We start from the raw sequence: 16854 nt of genomic DNA on the forward strand, positions 1-16854 counted from the left end.
TTAATATGTGATGTCAAATTACAGGGCATACACATAGTACTCGTTTACTTCGCAATGCCCTGTTAAAGCTATCATCACGCTTATTTTATATTATTTTACATGTGCCACCCTTAATTGGCAATATTGCCGTGAGTGCAAAATCTTCCTACATAAATAAAAAATGGACTTTCTCCGTCATGCATTATTTTGAATAGTAGCAGTAATTACCATTTTATGACTAAAGGGCACTTGAAAATATTTCCTTAATAGACCTCCATACCCACTGTCTAACATTTACTAACGTACACTGCAGTAAACCGTGCATCTTCATTGCGCCTCCTGAGCACTGTCTTGTTTAATCACAACAAGCTCTGCCAAATGGCTCCAGTAAATACGCAGTCTTTCGCATCATTCTAACTACCTTCCTTTATTTATCCGGCCAAACTAAGCAAGAATAATTGATGATTCGACCCACGCTGCTCCCAAATTAAGTGATTTATCTCCATTTCCGAGTCCTGAGCGCGTAGTCTCCCCTCGGCAGCGCCATTCTGTATCCCCTCCCACCACATCCCACGTGGGCTCCGCTGTTATTAATACTATCATTATGAGAGTGTCCTCAACATTCCTCCCCATTTGCTCGCCTCGTCATTCTCAATGACTAAATTTGCCCTGACCCCAATATTTCCATGATTCGGACGGTCCATTATATTTGCTTCACAGCCACACATCTACACTTTAACCCGGAATATCAGCGTAATTTCTATTCGTCATTTAAATCGTGACGCAATACCATTGGGCTCGATACTTGAATTTCATATTGCTGAACCATAAGCATGCATATTTTTTCAAAATTTCCGTTTACTTTCTCTGGCATATTAACGTGGAAAGGGTGTGTACCCGGAAATTCTCAACGGCCGAGTAACAGAAACTGTTTCTCGTCGGACTCCTTGGCCGTCCTTACTTGGAGGCAAAGTAGCGGTCATTCCTGATGTGACGCACGGGCATTCACTACGCCGCTCTCTCTTTTTCATCAACCCCCGCATTCTCTCCCACCCATTTCGTCCAACCGCTCCCCTCATGCCATCACACTTCTCCTCCGACCACACACACCCATCCCCCGAACCCCCCCCACAACGCTTTTATCTCCACCTCCTCTCTGTTGTCGCCCGTCCCGAACCCCCCCCCCCCCCCCGCTGTGCCAATTTCGTCCTTATCCCGAGTCCCATGCAAGAGGGACCGCACTCGCCTCCCCTTTTGCGTGTTGTGGCTACCGTTCCAATCTTCTCCCAACCCCCGGTCAAACCCTCACTCTTCTTTAGCCTCCCCTCTTTCCTCCTTTCTCTCCTCGCTGCCTCCGTTTTTCACTATTATACCTATTTACGCATAATTTCCCCGTTATGCAGCGGAAGAAACCAAGTGCTTCCAAATTTGCTCCTTGTCCTGTTGGGTGTCAGAAGGGTGAGTGAGGGGGGGTAGTATCGGATCACCGGGTGTCAAGATATTTGACAATGTTTAATATTAAATAATATTTTATTTTGAAATATTCGACATCGTCATAGATGATACTTTCCATCATACTTGCCACGAATGGTGAGAAGGAATAAAGGAATCCTAGGAACTTTTTCTGTCCGGAAATGAATCATCCTTAGACTTTCGTTATCGCTTCACCTAAAACTTTTTTCTTAATTTATCTTTTCTTGGTTCCAACTTCGTAAATAAACCATAATACATATTGAGTTGTTCCGTTGGTTTCTACGCCCCATAAGGACTCATTTTTATTCTACGCTCCCTACTTTTTTCTGAATAAGAGTCATCTCACACCCATGAGTGTCTTTTTTTCTCATGCTGGTGCCAACCCTCGAGGAAAAATTCGTCAACCGTGGGTGTAAAGAAGAAATCTGATAATTTAAAAATTGAAACAAAACGTACACACAAAATCTTAAATGAACTTTTAACTAAGACTTCAAATTTGACTAAATCATTTATGGAATTATATAAATATATGTAATTATATATTATATATGTAAGGCATCTTTGACACCTTTCATGGCGATATTGCTAAAATTGAAGTGGAATTTACAATAAAAGCAAGTGACAATATTTACTTAATCTTCTTATCCGTAATTGAAGGAAACCGAATTACTCGTGCTACTAGAAGCACGCGAATGAAAATGCCTATGCAAGGAACTATGAAGAAATTTCAAGGAAGCAAAAATGGGATGGTTTGGAGAGCTATTATAAAAAAATCCTCAGATTAAAAACCCTTGATGATTGTGAATACTTAAATACAATTTAATATTAATTTTGGAACTAGTAATGAATTTGTTGAACTTTTACCAACCCTTTTGAAATTAGTTAGTTGAATTCACTAGGACGACGAAACAATTTGCAAAAGAACAATTGAAGAGGTCATTTAATTAAAAGGAAAAAAGTTATTTTAGTACGGATAGGATATTTACGTTGATATACTTTACTTCTGAGCAAACAGAAAATGTTATTTCACACGAAGTTCAAACAATGGTCTTTCCAAATATTATCTCACTCTCCCTCCAGCAATAAACCTACAGTGCATATCGAACCCTTTAGTAATTCTTTTTAACTTTGTGTTCAGATGCAGCTATACTTACAAGCGACAAGAAATAAACGCTCTAATAAATGTGAGTTTCACAGTGGCGTCCAGCGATATCAATGGTGCTGAGGTAGAACAGTGCCATGTCCTTTTGGAAGGGAGAAAGAAAAATGAGGGAGGAAAGTAATGAAGACAGAGACACGACTGAAATTGAAAGGAGAGAATGATGTAGAAGGAAATAAATAAACTTCCAATATAGCTCGGATTCCATAAATTTTATTTTGATTTTTAATGGAAAAAATTGACGCAAAAACAAATAAATAACCCGATGTCATTTAATGGCGTCTCGCCGAGTAGTAGGGGAGGAGTTAGGCCCAGTCAGAGAGACTCCTAGACGAGGTGGGAAAGATTATGACGTTCGTCAAATATCACGTCACATCTATTCTTGGCGTCGACGCCATCTGTCCGTCATAAATTGAATTAATCGCCGGCGCTCATGTTCTTGTTCCGTCGTCATGCCGGTGCAGACGTTATAAAGACTATGCTGTGCGACAGAAATAATAGCCATTGCGCTTTTGCGATAAGAGGTGGGAATTCTGAGGTTTCATTACCGTTTTGAACATTTTGGAAAAAAATGGAAAATAATGGAAAATATATTGCTATAAATGGAAAACGTTTTGCGTTCTTTCAACAAGACTTACCGTGCGGGCGGACGACACGCGATGCCCAGGGAGCACAATGACCTCCGCAATGAGCATTCCAATCATCACGCCAAGGTGGGTTTGTAGAATTCTTAACGGACCTAGCGTAGGGCTCTAATTGAAAAATCAATTGAAAGGAGAGATGCGCTCTTGTATGAGTGTACAAATCAGGGTTTAAGAAAAGGAAAAGAACGCAAGAGTTGTGGTGTCTTTCATGCAGAGAACTCTCTGAGTTCCCAGAGAAGACCAAGAGAAGACCAAAGGAAGCGGTAGAGCAGAGAAGCGGCTATTACACTGAAATAAATCTAGAGGAAACCAGTAGCATTCCCAGATATTATATATATATATATATATATATATATATCTCCCTCCCCGGACTACAACCTTGACGTGATGGAACGGCTTGTGCGTTCCAATGACCCCTAGAGCTGTGCTGGCGGGAGTAACAATAATTGCTCCTGGTAGGGCCACCCATGCCAGATAGGTCGAAGCATAGGAGCCAGACGAAAAGTAGTTTGTATGTAGCGTCTGTTCCTCAGTGAGGCTGCTGCAATGGCGTCTGATCCCAGTGGGGTGGCCAGTAAGTGATGGTGTCACGTTAAAAACAATATTGAGGAAGGCAACGGGGAACCACCTCAATTATCATTTCCAAGATTTACATGATGGACAAAAAAGAGATTTAGAGTCGTGGCAATTACGAAGCTCGGCCCAATCGGCCGTGTGTTGTGCCCGGCAGCGGGAGAGGCAAGGCTTCCGCGGTCTTCATCCTACGAAACCCTTGCAAGGGAAAACCGGGAGCAGCAGGACAACAGACGCGGGAGAAGAAGACCAAATTCATTAAAATAAGAACGTGGAATGTTAAGACAATGATGAGGACAGGGAAATTCGAGAATGTTAACCGCGAGATGGAAAGGGGAAATATCGATATTTTAGGTGTATGCAAGGTGAGATGGAAGGATAGCGGGGATTATTGGAGTGATGAGTATAGAATAACATACAGCGGCGGGGACGAGAGCCAATGAGGGGTTGCCATAGTGTTAAATGAAGAGGTAGGGAGAAGCGTAGTCAACATAGAGCAGGTAACGGATAGAATACTACTAGTAGAGATAAAAGCAGAACCGACGAACTTGGTTATTATTCAGGTATACATGCCACCGAGCAACCATAAGGAAGAAGAGGTCGATAGGATATACGATCAGTTAGAGGACATATTCGCGTGTGCTCCTGCAGGGAAACATTGGATAGTGATGGGGGATTGGAATGCGACGGTAGGCGAAGGAAGAGATGGTGATGAGGTCGGGGACTACGGTTTAGGCATGAGGAATGACCGCGGGGAGAAAGCAGTCGAGTTCTGCAGGAGACAGGGCTTAGTCATCACCAACACTTGGTTTTATTACCACAAAAGACGCAGGTATACATGGAAAATGCCAGGTGACTCGGAAAGGTATCAGCTAGATTATATCCTTATTAGACACAGATTTAGGAACCGTGTGATAAATTCGCAAAGCTTCCCGGGAGCGGATGCGGACTCAGACCACAATTTAGTTGTCATGAAATGTAGCGTCCGTTTCAAAAAGATAAGGCCGGGGGTCAGAGTTAGAAAATGGAATGTAGAAGCATTAAATGGGTTGAAAAGGAAGGAATAGAAACAGGCGGTAGAGGAAATCATGGAGGATGGTAAAGAGCTAAGTACTATCGAATAAAAATGGGAAAGTATCAAGAAAGGGTTGTCTAAAGCCGCAAAAGACACTATTGGAACCGTTAACACCAGAAGGACTAGGAAACCATGGATCACGGATGAGATGATTACAAAGATGGATGAGCGGCGAAAATGGAAGAATATAAATACAGAATTAGGCAAAATGAAGAACAAAGAATTGAACAATAAATTGAGGCGGGCAACAAATAAAGCAAAAGAAGCATGGTGGAAGACGCAGTGCGAGGATATGGAAAGTCTGCAGAGGAAGGGTGAAATCGGTGCGCTGTACAGCAAAGTTAAATCGTTATCAGGAAGTAAGAAAGGAAGAGCTATGCTAACAGTTAGAGATAAGGCGGGTAAGGTAATAGTTGACGCAGGAAAGATCCAAGAGAGTAAGGAATATATAGAAGAACTGTATAGTAAAGAGCTTAGACCAAAAAAGTTAGATATAGAAAAGGAACATGGCGTAGAGGAAGATAGCTTAATTCCAGGCATACTAGACAATGAGATAGAAAGGGCATTAAGGGAGATGAAACTAAATAAGGCCGTGGGGGTAGATAACATTCCCGTGGAACTTTTAAAATGCTTAGGAAAATGTGGGAGGAAGAGGCTATATGGGCTGATCCGTTGTATTTATGAGGAGGGAATATGGCCGGAAGACTTTGTGGGATCAGTTTTAGTTCCTATTCCGAAAAAGGTAAAGGCCACGTCATGTGAGGACTATAGGACAATTAGTTTGATATCCCACGCAGCTAAAGTTGTTCTCAGGATCATAAACAAAAGGATAGAGAGTAGGGCAAATGATTACTTAGGGGATGATCAGTTTGGGTTTAGGAAGGGGAGAGGTACGCGTGATGCCTTTGCAGTACTGAGATTATTAATCGAGAGGAATAGAGAATACAATCAGGATGTATTTGCCTGTTTCGTAGATTTCGAAAAAGCGTTTGATATAGTGAACTGGGAAAAACTAATGGGTGTATTGCAGAAAATAGGAATATATTGGAGGGAAAGGAGGCTAATCCGCAACCTGTACATGTCTCAGACTGCTCAGGTGCGAGTGGGGAACGGAGAGTCCGGATAGGCAGTGCTAGGAAGAGGTGTAAGACAGGGTTGCCCATTATCATCGTTGCTGTTCAACCTGTATGCAGAGGAAATGATTTAAGAGGCATGGGAAGAACTGGAGGTAGGAATGAAAGTGGGCGGGGAATTCGTAAAATCAGTTAGGGTTGCTGATGACCAAGCTGTAGTTTGTCAGTCAGCCAAGGGATTGCAAGCATTGCTGAGTGAATTGCAAACTCAGTGCGACAGGTATGGGATGAGATTCAATATTGATAAAAAAAGGCTATGCAATTTTCTAGAAAGAAAAAGGTTAAGCTACAGATTAAAATAGGAGGGCAAAAACTAGAGCAGGTAGAACAGTTTACGTATCTCGGTAGTGTTTTGGACCAACACGGTCAAAGTAGTAAGGACGTAAGGAGAAGAATTGCGCTAGGCAAAGAGGCTTTCACAAGGATGAAGGAGTTGATGACAGGGACGTTGAGTAAGGAAAAAAATAAATATATACCCATATACTGATGAGAAGTTGATATTTTTCAATTCTTGCGTGCGTGCAGTCAGATTTGGCCTAAATAATTTCGACCTTTTTTAATAAAACGTTACCTATTGCCTCTAAAACAGAGACTCTATATTTACAAGTCCAGCCAGCCGGCAAAGACTTAACCCTTATTATCAATTCCCATAGCAGGATTTTGATAAGAAATGCTAAAAGAAGGTTTTTCCGGAAATATAAAAATTTAGGTTAGCAAACGAGTTTCTACATAAAGATTATCACATAGATTAACAATGTTCTTAACTTCATGGGATTGGACACTTTATGGTCAGTTTTTTTCACATGATAACACAAGTTCCACGTTCCTTTTCTTATTTTTCTTTCTCTATCATCATTGCCGAAAATATACACCGTAAATTTGATTTATAAAGTAAATACATCAGCCACTGCCATCAATAAGTGTTTATCCTCCTTGTTAAATTTTCTTCTTTTCTGACCAAATTTCCTTTGAAATATTGATAATATTTTAATTCACTTTCTTCATGTGACTACGCAAAAGAGGCTTTTACACTTTCCCGCTGAATTTTAATGCAGGTAAGATGAAAGGAGAAAAAGATAACGTTTGTTATTTCCGCTTTTACAATTAAATGAATCATACGAAACCTTTATTTCAGAGGGAATATTTTCATAGGTGTATATGGAAAATACATATACTGCACCGATAGCAAACACCAAGGGGGTGTGGGTGGTAAAAACTTTATTAAGATCTAATGAAAAACTCAAAGGTGTAATAATGTTAGTGATTTTTCGTCATTGCAAAATGGCGTGGTTTATCATAATGAAGACGGTAAAATCGGGCGCACTAAACTGTTTAATAGGTGCATGTTGTCATATCAGGCATGTTCAGTGAAGTTAAAGCTTAAGTTATGGAAAACGTCGTCCGCATTCCAGCCCTTAGGGCAATGGTGCACTCGAATGTGCAGTTTGAAGACAAGGGGTCGTGGTCACCATGCGCATGACCCGAAAGCAGGATACCCAGCTGAGGGAGCCAAATGAGGTTAGCTAACGTGCACGAACAAAGCCAGAGTTTATGTTGACAGCGGCAAATCGTGGTGCTTGTTGAGGACTCGTAGATGGAATATCTACGAAATGTAAGAACTAAATTTTGATATTTTTTGTAAGGCGCTGAAATTTCTTCGTTGAAGCAAGGCGAAATTTGTAGATTTGAGGCTTTTAAGAAGTGAGTTTGTAGAAGAAATGGGAAAGGGAAATGAGCGTTAAGAAAAATAAACGAAGAGGTACTACGCTTGTAGGGAGAGTATCGTTGCGGGAAATCAGAAAAAAGTGAGAAAAAAGTTATTCCGAATTGCAAAATAATAAATACCATTGTGGGGTTCTCGGTTGTGTCCTGTTAAGCAAGGTTTATAAATGAGGAGGAGCTCAGATCGTTCCCATCCAAAACTAGCCTCAAGTGGTATTAACTTTGCCTTGAGTTATTGAATTGCCTTAAATACTGCGAATGACAATAGCAGGGATAAGATGAAATTAATAGATATTTTACGCCTATCACTCTGAAAAATAACTAAAAATATTACAGAAATATTATAGACTTCATTCAAACAAACCTGTAAAATATTGACTATATTTCAGGAAATAAAATCAAGAACTGAATATTTGGCACGAAAACAAAAATTAAGCGAGGGACAAGACGAGATTTAAGGGAATCTCTATCTCGAGACACGACAGGAAAAAAAGGCTAACATAAATGTCGCCTCATTTTCGGTCAACACCACTTGGGTGTATAAATATCATATATCCTATCCGCAAGATTTTTTTCTTTCACTCTATATTCCCATCCACGCGCATGAATTTATATCTCGGCTTTAATAAGGCCGTCGCTTCCTCATATTTTTCCTCATTATCGCACCGCTTGTTTCAAAAGCATCTTCCTTTTCTACATTTTTTTCTATCAACGCTCTAGTTTCACAAATATTTTTCGTTACTTTTCATAAATCAGAAAAAAAACCTACTTCCCCATTGGAAATGAAGTCACTGGTTATACTAAAAGTTCCGTAAAACACTATTATTCTATCAATCGGGTCTTCAGTCCCTGAAATAAAAGAAACCCTTCATCCTGGGAAAAGTAAAAGAAAAATAATGATTAAATCTCGAAAGAAAAGTCTTTTAAAAACTTAGGCGCATAGCCAATGTAAGGTAAATTCCTGGCGAGCAAAATGAAATTTCTTTCGGCAATATTATCCGTAAAGTTTGGTGGCTTTAAAAAGGCGATGCTATTCCTAACATTTTACTTCATGAAAGCGTTATGAAAAGTTGCAGTAAGTTTATAAACGAGTAAAAAATAACGTTGGCACCAGAGTGGAGCATGAATGAAATGGCCATAACCCTCCACTCCTGAGTAATTACAAGACAGCTATCCATTGATTTCCTCAAGATTGAAAAATTATTTTCGAAACTGAAATTAAGGCTCTAAATATAGTATTTATGAAATCGCGCATGCGGAAACATCAAGGTGGGAGAAAACTAGATATAATGGAAGAATGGAAGGAAAAACTTCATTTTTGAGCAGAAAAGTGGTATATTTCAAGGTATATATATATATATATATATATATATATATATATATATATATATATATATATATATATATATATAAAAACACAGATGTAGATTTTTAGAATATAGAGACACAAAGAAAGGACACTCACAATTTGTTATTTTACGTTTCGACAGCACGGCTGTCGTCTTCAGAAATGAATTTCTGAAGATTTGGATTTCTGAAGACGACAGCCGTGCTGTCGAAACGTAAAATAACAAATTGTGAGTGTCCTTTCTTTGTGTCTCTATATTCTAAAAATCTACATCTGTGTTTTTATATATTTGTGTGTCGCCGATGAGCGTTCCATTTCGAAGATATTTTATATATATATATATATATATATATATATATATATATATATATATATATATATATATATTGGATTACATTCACGCAAACTTGAGCGAAAATTATAATCATTACTGAGGATTTGGACAAAACATTAAAACACATCTAAAAGGTTGAAATTAATGCAACACCAGGATTTTCGATAAAAGAACGGTTCTTCATGAGCGCGAAATATGAATATTTTTTGCATATAAATGAGTTTTCAATGGAAAATTCATGAGATATTCCTGGCAAAAAGTTAAAGAGATGAATATACAAAAAAGGAGAAATCAGTCATAGAAATCCTCGATACATTTTCCGCCATTTAATCTATAGATAATTTTTCTAAAGTTATCAATTGCCTAGGATTGCTAAAACATTAGCTTCGTAGAAACAGAAGGTTTCCTTACAGAAATATTTGAATAATCTTTCGATATCAAAGTAAATAAGCCCGATTTTATTTAGTTTAAAAAATACTGTCGTAAAAAACATAACGTTCGTTGCACAATATTTCTTCGGAAGCGATAATTATATAAGTATGTTGGGAAAAGGGAGCACAAGGGAGAATAGATTGAATACAGTCAGTCATCGCCTATTAAACATAGAAGTATGTGAAAGAAATGAAGCATTAAAGAATACACAGATTACAGTTAGTCATCGCCTATAAGTGCAAATAACAAATATATAACAGAAAAGATGCAATACTTCAGCCTAGGAATGTAGGGGAAATAAATTCCTTTGAAATCCCAGGGTAAATATTAATTCAGAATATACATTCTTTAGGGCAGATAAATCTTTTCTCCCTTGCCGAGAAATCATTTATGCGTGTCTCAATTAGGGAATATTGCGGTTATGAAGTTGTTTTGAATATGTTTGTAGGAATGCAATGACGACACCAATATTAATATTTTTCAATAGCAGTACATGGAAAATGTTTTTTACTGCCTTTTATAGTAAAAATGATACATATTTGATCTGATCTGTGATACAATTTGGCACAAAAACCTTTAACTGCGGCACTATATGTGGACTCATATTTATTTTAAAAAATTCTAGACATGAATTTGTGCATATATATTAAATCAGATTAAATCTTTGCAATTAAGCTACGTGAATCCTAAGAATAAACACTTGTTTTAATTGGAATTACTATCATATTCACACTCATTCACATGTCACTTTTGTTCAACCTGAAGGTTGATTTTATTAAATTAAGGTAGATTATAGGGTAAAGAACCAATTCCAGTCCCATAACATTGGAGTTCCACACTTAGACGAGTAGTAATACAGGGTCGCACCCAAAAGTGGTAGGACTGATTTTTTTACAATAATTTTATTGATGATATACTTACATAGACTTAATAATCTTCAAAGTATGCTCCTTCAGCTGCTTCACACTTAGTATAACGTTTCTTCCATTCCCCGTACGCCCGCTGAAAATTTTCTTTGGGGATGTTGCCGTTGATGACCCTCGTCAAAGCCTCTTGAACGGCCTTTATCGAGTCAAAACGTCGTCCCTTGAGCTGTCTTTTCATCAGGGGGAAGAAGAAGAAGTCCGGTGGTGCCAGATCGGGAGAATAGGGTGGGTGCGGCAACGTGGCAACGCCGTATTTGGCCAGGAGCTGTCTGACGACGAGCGCGCCATGGCAGAATTTTCGGCACCATCTTGGCGCACACCGGCGCACACCTTGCGTATGGCCAAATCCTGTGAAATAATGCGTTGGACGTTAGATACAGACAGACCCTAATGGTCTGCAATTTCTTCACTGGTTAAGCGTCGGTCTGTGTTCAGCAGTGTCCTCACTCTGTCCACATTCGTGTCGGTTCTTGCCGTCGACGGCCGTCCGGAGCGATGGTCGTCTTCAACGAGCTCCCTACCCTCTTTAAACAACTTGTGCCACTCAAATATTGTGGAACGGCTTAAGGCAGTGTCCCCATTAGCCTGCTTGATCATATCGAGGGTCTCAGTTGCCGTCTTCCTTCCGACGCGGACAAAAAACTTGCTTCACTAAAAACGGTGTCCTCACTCAACGACAGCCCGCAGGCGACTGAGGTTGGTGTCGGTCTGTTGCTAAGAGCACCTTACTTTGCCAAGCAGACCCCCTCCACCGCTCCGTTCGCGCCAGAGAAAATCAGTCCTACCACTTTTGGGTGCAACCCTGTATAACAAATACGACTTTACTACAAACTTGAAACTCAGTTAAAGTTGTTTGACGATTAATCAACAATACATATAGCTTTTCTAACGACATGAAACAATTTTTCTTCTATTTTCAACTAAATCCTATTTCGGAATATCGTAATAATCTACCAAATAAAAATTAAACTAAGTTTTATTAACGATAACTATTTGGACTCCCCTTCTTTCATGGCATTAGTGAAAGCAAAGAGCCGTGGGTGATGTGACTCGCAGATTATATCCTCAAAAAACCCTCGCCGTAAATCGGAAGATATGAACTACAGGAAGCTAAAAATGACCCGTAAAAGAAATAAGAACCTCCATCTCCCTTCATCAAAATCCGATTCAGCCCGCCAGAGTCTCCAGGAAGTTACGCCACGGGGATGCGCTGCTATTCGCTTAGTCAGACTTCATTCGGAGAGAAAGGAGTAATTTGCATCCTCGTGGCACGAAGCAACCTCCATACGCGGTGCATACAAATGCACACAACGCGCTGCTTTATGTCTACTTCCCCTTCCTTTTGCGTGAGAGGAAACCATCTCATGAACTGCATTTCCTCACAATTTGCGCAAAGGTTTACACTCGGCATTAGTGTGCCCAAGGCCTTGGCGTTGGATTCTCCCTCCACGCCGACTCTCAAACGGTTAGAATAAAATCCCTTCTTGACCAATGAGATTTATTTCACCACTTAGTTGCTGCTCATCCGTTTGAACAAAATTGGGAACATATAAGCGACGCTTTTTTCGGAGAAGGGCTCAATTTAAAGATATTTTAGCCACGAAACATTATCAGTGAATTCTGAAATTTGACTTAGTCTTGAAGAGTTCATTTTAAACTTCTGAAAAATTATTCCAATATTGCATCGTTTTAACTCCAGCATTATAAAAACATAGAGAGATATTTCATTTACTCGGAAAAGCTAACTGTGTAATATTCCGATCAGGATTATCCTAAATGCGTTTGTCACTTTTACCAAAGTTAGAGTTGACTAATGACAATTATCTTGTTTAAGTAATCCCAGTAATAGCAGTTCTAGTTTAAGAAAATAAGCTCTAATGGCGCAGACCGTTTTACACCGCACATCATCAGTGCACTTTGCCGAAAGGGTCCAAATTGGGGTATGTTAGGGCACCAGCCTTAAATTATGTTCAATAAAGGCAACATAAAAGGTTATCAATTGCAGGTTGCAAATATCCTATTTTTGCTGTTGTAAAGCAGTACAGTCTACGGGTATTTTATAGTTGTCACTAAAACTAGTAAGGACCTCACAGAGTGAAGAAAATTTTATTTTGATGTTAATATTAGAAATTATCATTATTCAATTTTTAATCCTGTACCAAAAAAATAAATTTACTTTTTTTAGAGACTGACTCGTGATATCTATCTTTTTTTCTAAATTTTGTGAAATTACAAAGCTTAAAGCTTACAAGCTTTACAAAGCTTAAAGACTTTTTGGCAGGAAAAAGATTTGACAGCGATGAAGAACTTAAAGAAGGAGTGACCCTGTATCTCAATGAGCTGGCGGCGAAGGACTATGCAGCAGGAATACAGAAACTTGTCACACGTTATGACAAATGCCTTAATTTGCTTGGAGATTATGTTGAGAAGTAGTTTAAAGTATCCTCTTTCAAATAAAATTTTTTATGTTTGTTAATATTTACTTTTGTGTCTTTATTTCAAGAACGGGTACTACTTTCCGGATGACCCTCGTATTAATAATCTAGTCTAAAAAGTATTAGAAATACGTGAATTTCACTGGAAAACATCTTGTTCAGCGATCGGTCGTTCGTTATTCAATTAATATAAACAATTGTTTAGAAAATAAAAAAATAATTACTTCAGTTTATCCTTGATGTGACATAATGTCCTTGGCAAGGTTCATAAGAATTGATACCTACAATTACAAAACATTGCACTCATGATGTTCAATGATATAATATATAATTTACTAATTGGATCAATCAGTCTTTGTTATCTCATGTTACGTGAGAAGGAGAGAGTATAACGCAGGCTTAAAACAGAATTTCTCTCCTAGGATGTATCTTTGCATTGCATCATTGCCTTCTCTATGCGCATGAGTTCAAAATAATTCGGAGCAGGGCGAATAACGGTCAATGCTTTACGCCATTTTCATTCTTTCTTCCTGTTGATAGGCCATTTATTCCGGCAGACTGTTGGAATCAATTCAAATTTTTATTTCCAGAATTTGTTGTAAATCACATCAGCATTGTTGTCTATACTATATGGTCGTAGCACATAAAATAAGTAGCTGCGAGGAGAATTCCGATTTGAACCACGCCGACGACCGTAATTCAAAGTCCAGCTTCAGTAATTTTTTTATGCGTAAGTATACTGATTTTCGGTACATTTTCTTGCTGGGTGAATGGATTTCTATTGCATTTATTCTTCCTTCACATGCATATTTAAGCTCGGTCTCTAAGTTTCTTCTGTCAGTAGTTGTTTATTTCCTAAGTGGATTTCTTATCGATACCACACCGATTCTTAAAATACCACCATCTCAAACACCAATGACGTGTTCCATATAGCTGAAAATGACCTCAACTACCGGTCTGGCTACCTAATAACGGAAAGATTTCCAAAAATGATTAAAATGAAAGTTAACTTTTCTTATTTGGGTATTTAATCGGCCTGCGTGAAAGTTTCCTCGCGATTCTTGGGGTGAGAGAGAGATATATGTATTTCAACGGCCAAAGTAAACTAAATTGGCGTCTCAAAAAGTAATGTCACCCAGATATTACTTACGGCACCCTAATCGTATTGCGGTGCTGAATCGGCTCGCAATGACCAACATTCATAAGCAGGCTCCATACGAGTATACAAATAGATCGTGGTGGCTTCAAGAGTCGCTGGGTCACTTCAGTTCACATTTAGTGGATAGTAATAAACTTTAGTAAAAACCCATTCAGTTTATAAGTAATATAAGATCTTTCCAAATTTGTGACAAGAACTCTAAAAATTATATTTTTCCTGAACCATCGTTTTTTAAATTCTCCGATTTTAGCTGTCTTACTATACCAATAAATTTAAAGGAACCCGGAAGATCCCGTTGTGCCATCTTCATTTGACGGAATTATAAAACTAATAATTCAAAACATTTTATCAAGATGACGTGTTTGATATCTCAATATAACTTCTTTAATGGTTATGATTACGGTGGGGAAAATTATTTGGGTGTTACACATTCATGTATTTTTGTTTCCGATTACTGATCCCAAAAGTATATTTACGACAATTTTACCTTATGAATTTTCTTTTTTTTAAGTAGCTTGATTTAACCTTATTTGCAAAAAATTTATTGATTACTTTAATTCAAATTGAAACTAATCGTTTACACAAGTTTTTAATAAAGTGATTATGGAAATTGATAACACCTGAGAGCAGACTGCATGCCATACATGGTCCTGTTTTACATTAAAATTGAGACATAAAATAAAATCAATCGCTGAGTTGGCTTTTGGTATTTCATTTAATCTCCATGAGATAAGGATTGAAGCTCACACCTATTCATTCCAAGATGTAAAACTAACCAGACTCAATTCTTTTCCTCGCTTTTACTGGAACTAAAAGTTTAAATAAATCTTTAAACTTTTAAAGATTTATTTAAACTTTTAGTTCTAGTCGTAAAATAAGACGTTATACACGTCTTCTTTCATTAGAATAAGAATCATGGCAAAGTAAAATTAAATTATATCATAGCAACTTGTGATAGAAAATTTATTTCAACGGGCTCCTCATATTGTAATAAAACTGTGAATAAATGGAGTGAACTTGATCAAACATTAGCCGAAATAGTATAGCACTGGGTTGAAAAATAACCTCTAAGACGCTCAAAAATGCATCCTTTGTGATTCAAATACCTATTAAAGATGTACAGCTTTAATACATTCTTTGTGCATGCTTGAGCTACTTAAAATAATGTGGCAGGTGAAATAAACAATTCAAATCAGTATACTAGCCAAACTAAATGGGTAAATAAAATCAAAAACAGGCACTTCGATAAAAGGGCTTGACTTCATTAAATGAAGAACGCAATGTATTTTTCCACTTTTCTTTATTTTGGTACTACTAGTTTCAACACTTAAGAGGTATCATCAGGCACAGTAGTGTACCTGATGATTAGGCCTACGCGTTGAAACTAGTAGCACCAAAGTAAAGAACAATGGAAAAATACATTGTGTTCTTCATTTAATGAACATGAACTTCCACAAAGTTGAGCCAGAAACAGTCGAATACAAAGGGATTGACTTCTTTGATATCCGTTAAACCTTAAAGCTTCTAGTGAGAAAACGGTCATATTAAACGAAGGAACAGAAATATCTTGCCTCACATATCGTCTGCAAATAATGTTCATAAAACATTCAAACGATAAGAAAGCTTTTCCAACATCTCTGTAGTAATTACGCTTACGAAGTCAATGACATAGAAAAAGGATTTTCAAAACATTTTCCTTCTATCTCAGGAGCTAAAACAGGAATCATAAAATATTCATAGAAAGCATATACGTTAGGAGCCTTTGATAGACGAAGAAAGAAAGCCGTTCCAAAACGAGAAACTAAGGCAATTTCAATATTAAAACCTATTACGATATAAAAAACTGGGGCATTTTCGATCAACTTGAAGCGAGCAAAAATGAGGTGGGTGGCATTATATTTAGAATATTGGGAATATAGCTTTTAATACTTTATTTATTATTGTTCTGCATTTTTTCTTTTCTGACAACTTCAAATGTCCTCTTTATTTTTATCCACATTTAATAGACCCTCCCGCGTTACCTTTGAGGCAAAGAGTCTTTCAGGAGGGCACCAACATATATATTCGTTTCCGAAACTACATTTGTTGCCTCAACATATGAAATCACAGAATTTGAATCCCAATTACAATTTTATCCCATATAAAATGATTGCATGAAAAAGTTCAAAAAGATCACTTGTCCCTCCTGAATCAGCCTTAAAATAAGATTATGAACTTTTTCACTGAAATTATGATAATTAAACTGAAAAATTACAATAATTCATCTACCTTCAGGCGGTAATGATGTTTCCCTTCATATTTACTTCCACTTCAATTAAAAAAAGGGAATGGCATAAAACGCATCGTTATATCAAACCGGGTGGATCAGGATCGCAATTTTTGCAGGGAACTAAACTTTCACTAAATACTAAAGGTAATTCAATCCACTTAAATACTTAAAAAAGGTAAGTAAATGAAAAATT

The 16854-nt window shown here is 37.8% G+C and overlaps 1 protein-coding gene across 1 annotated transcript in view; it reads left to right on the forward strand.

The window, feature by feature from the left end:
* LOC139692103 (diuretic hormone receptor-like) overlaps positions 1-16854 on the forward strand; it is a 366793-nt gene that overhangs the window by 58681 nt on the left and 291258 nt on the right. The window lies entirely within an intron of this gene.

Source organism: Hetaerina americana, unplaced genomic scaffold, assembly GCF_022747635.1.
Source record: "Hetaerina americana unplaced genomic scaffold, ioHetAmer1.1.p SCAF_4, whole genome shotgun sequence".
Taxonomy (NCBI): Eukaryota; Metazoa; Arthropoda; class Insecta; order Odonata; family Calopterygidae; genus Hetaerina; species Hetaerina americana.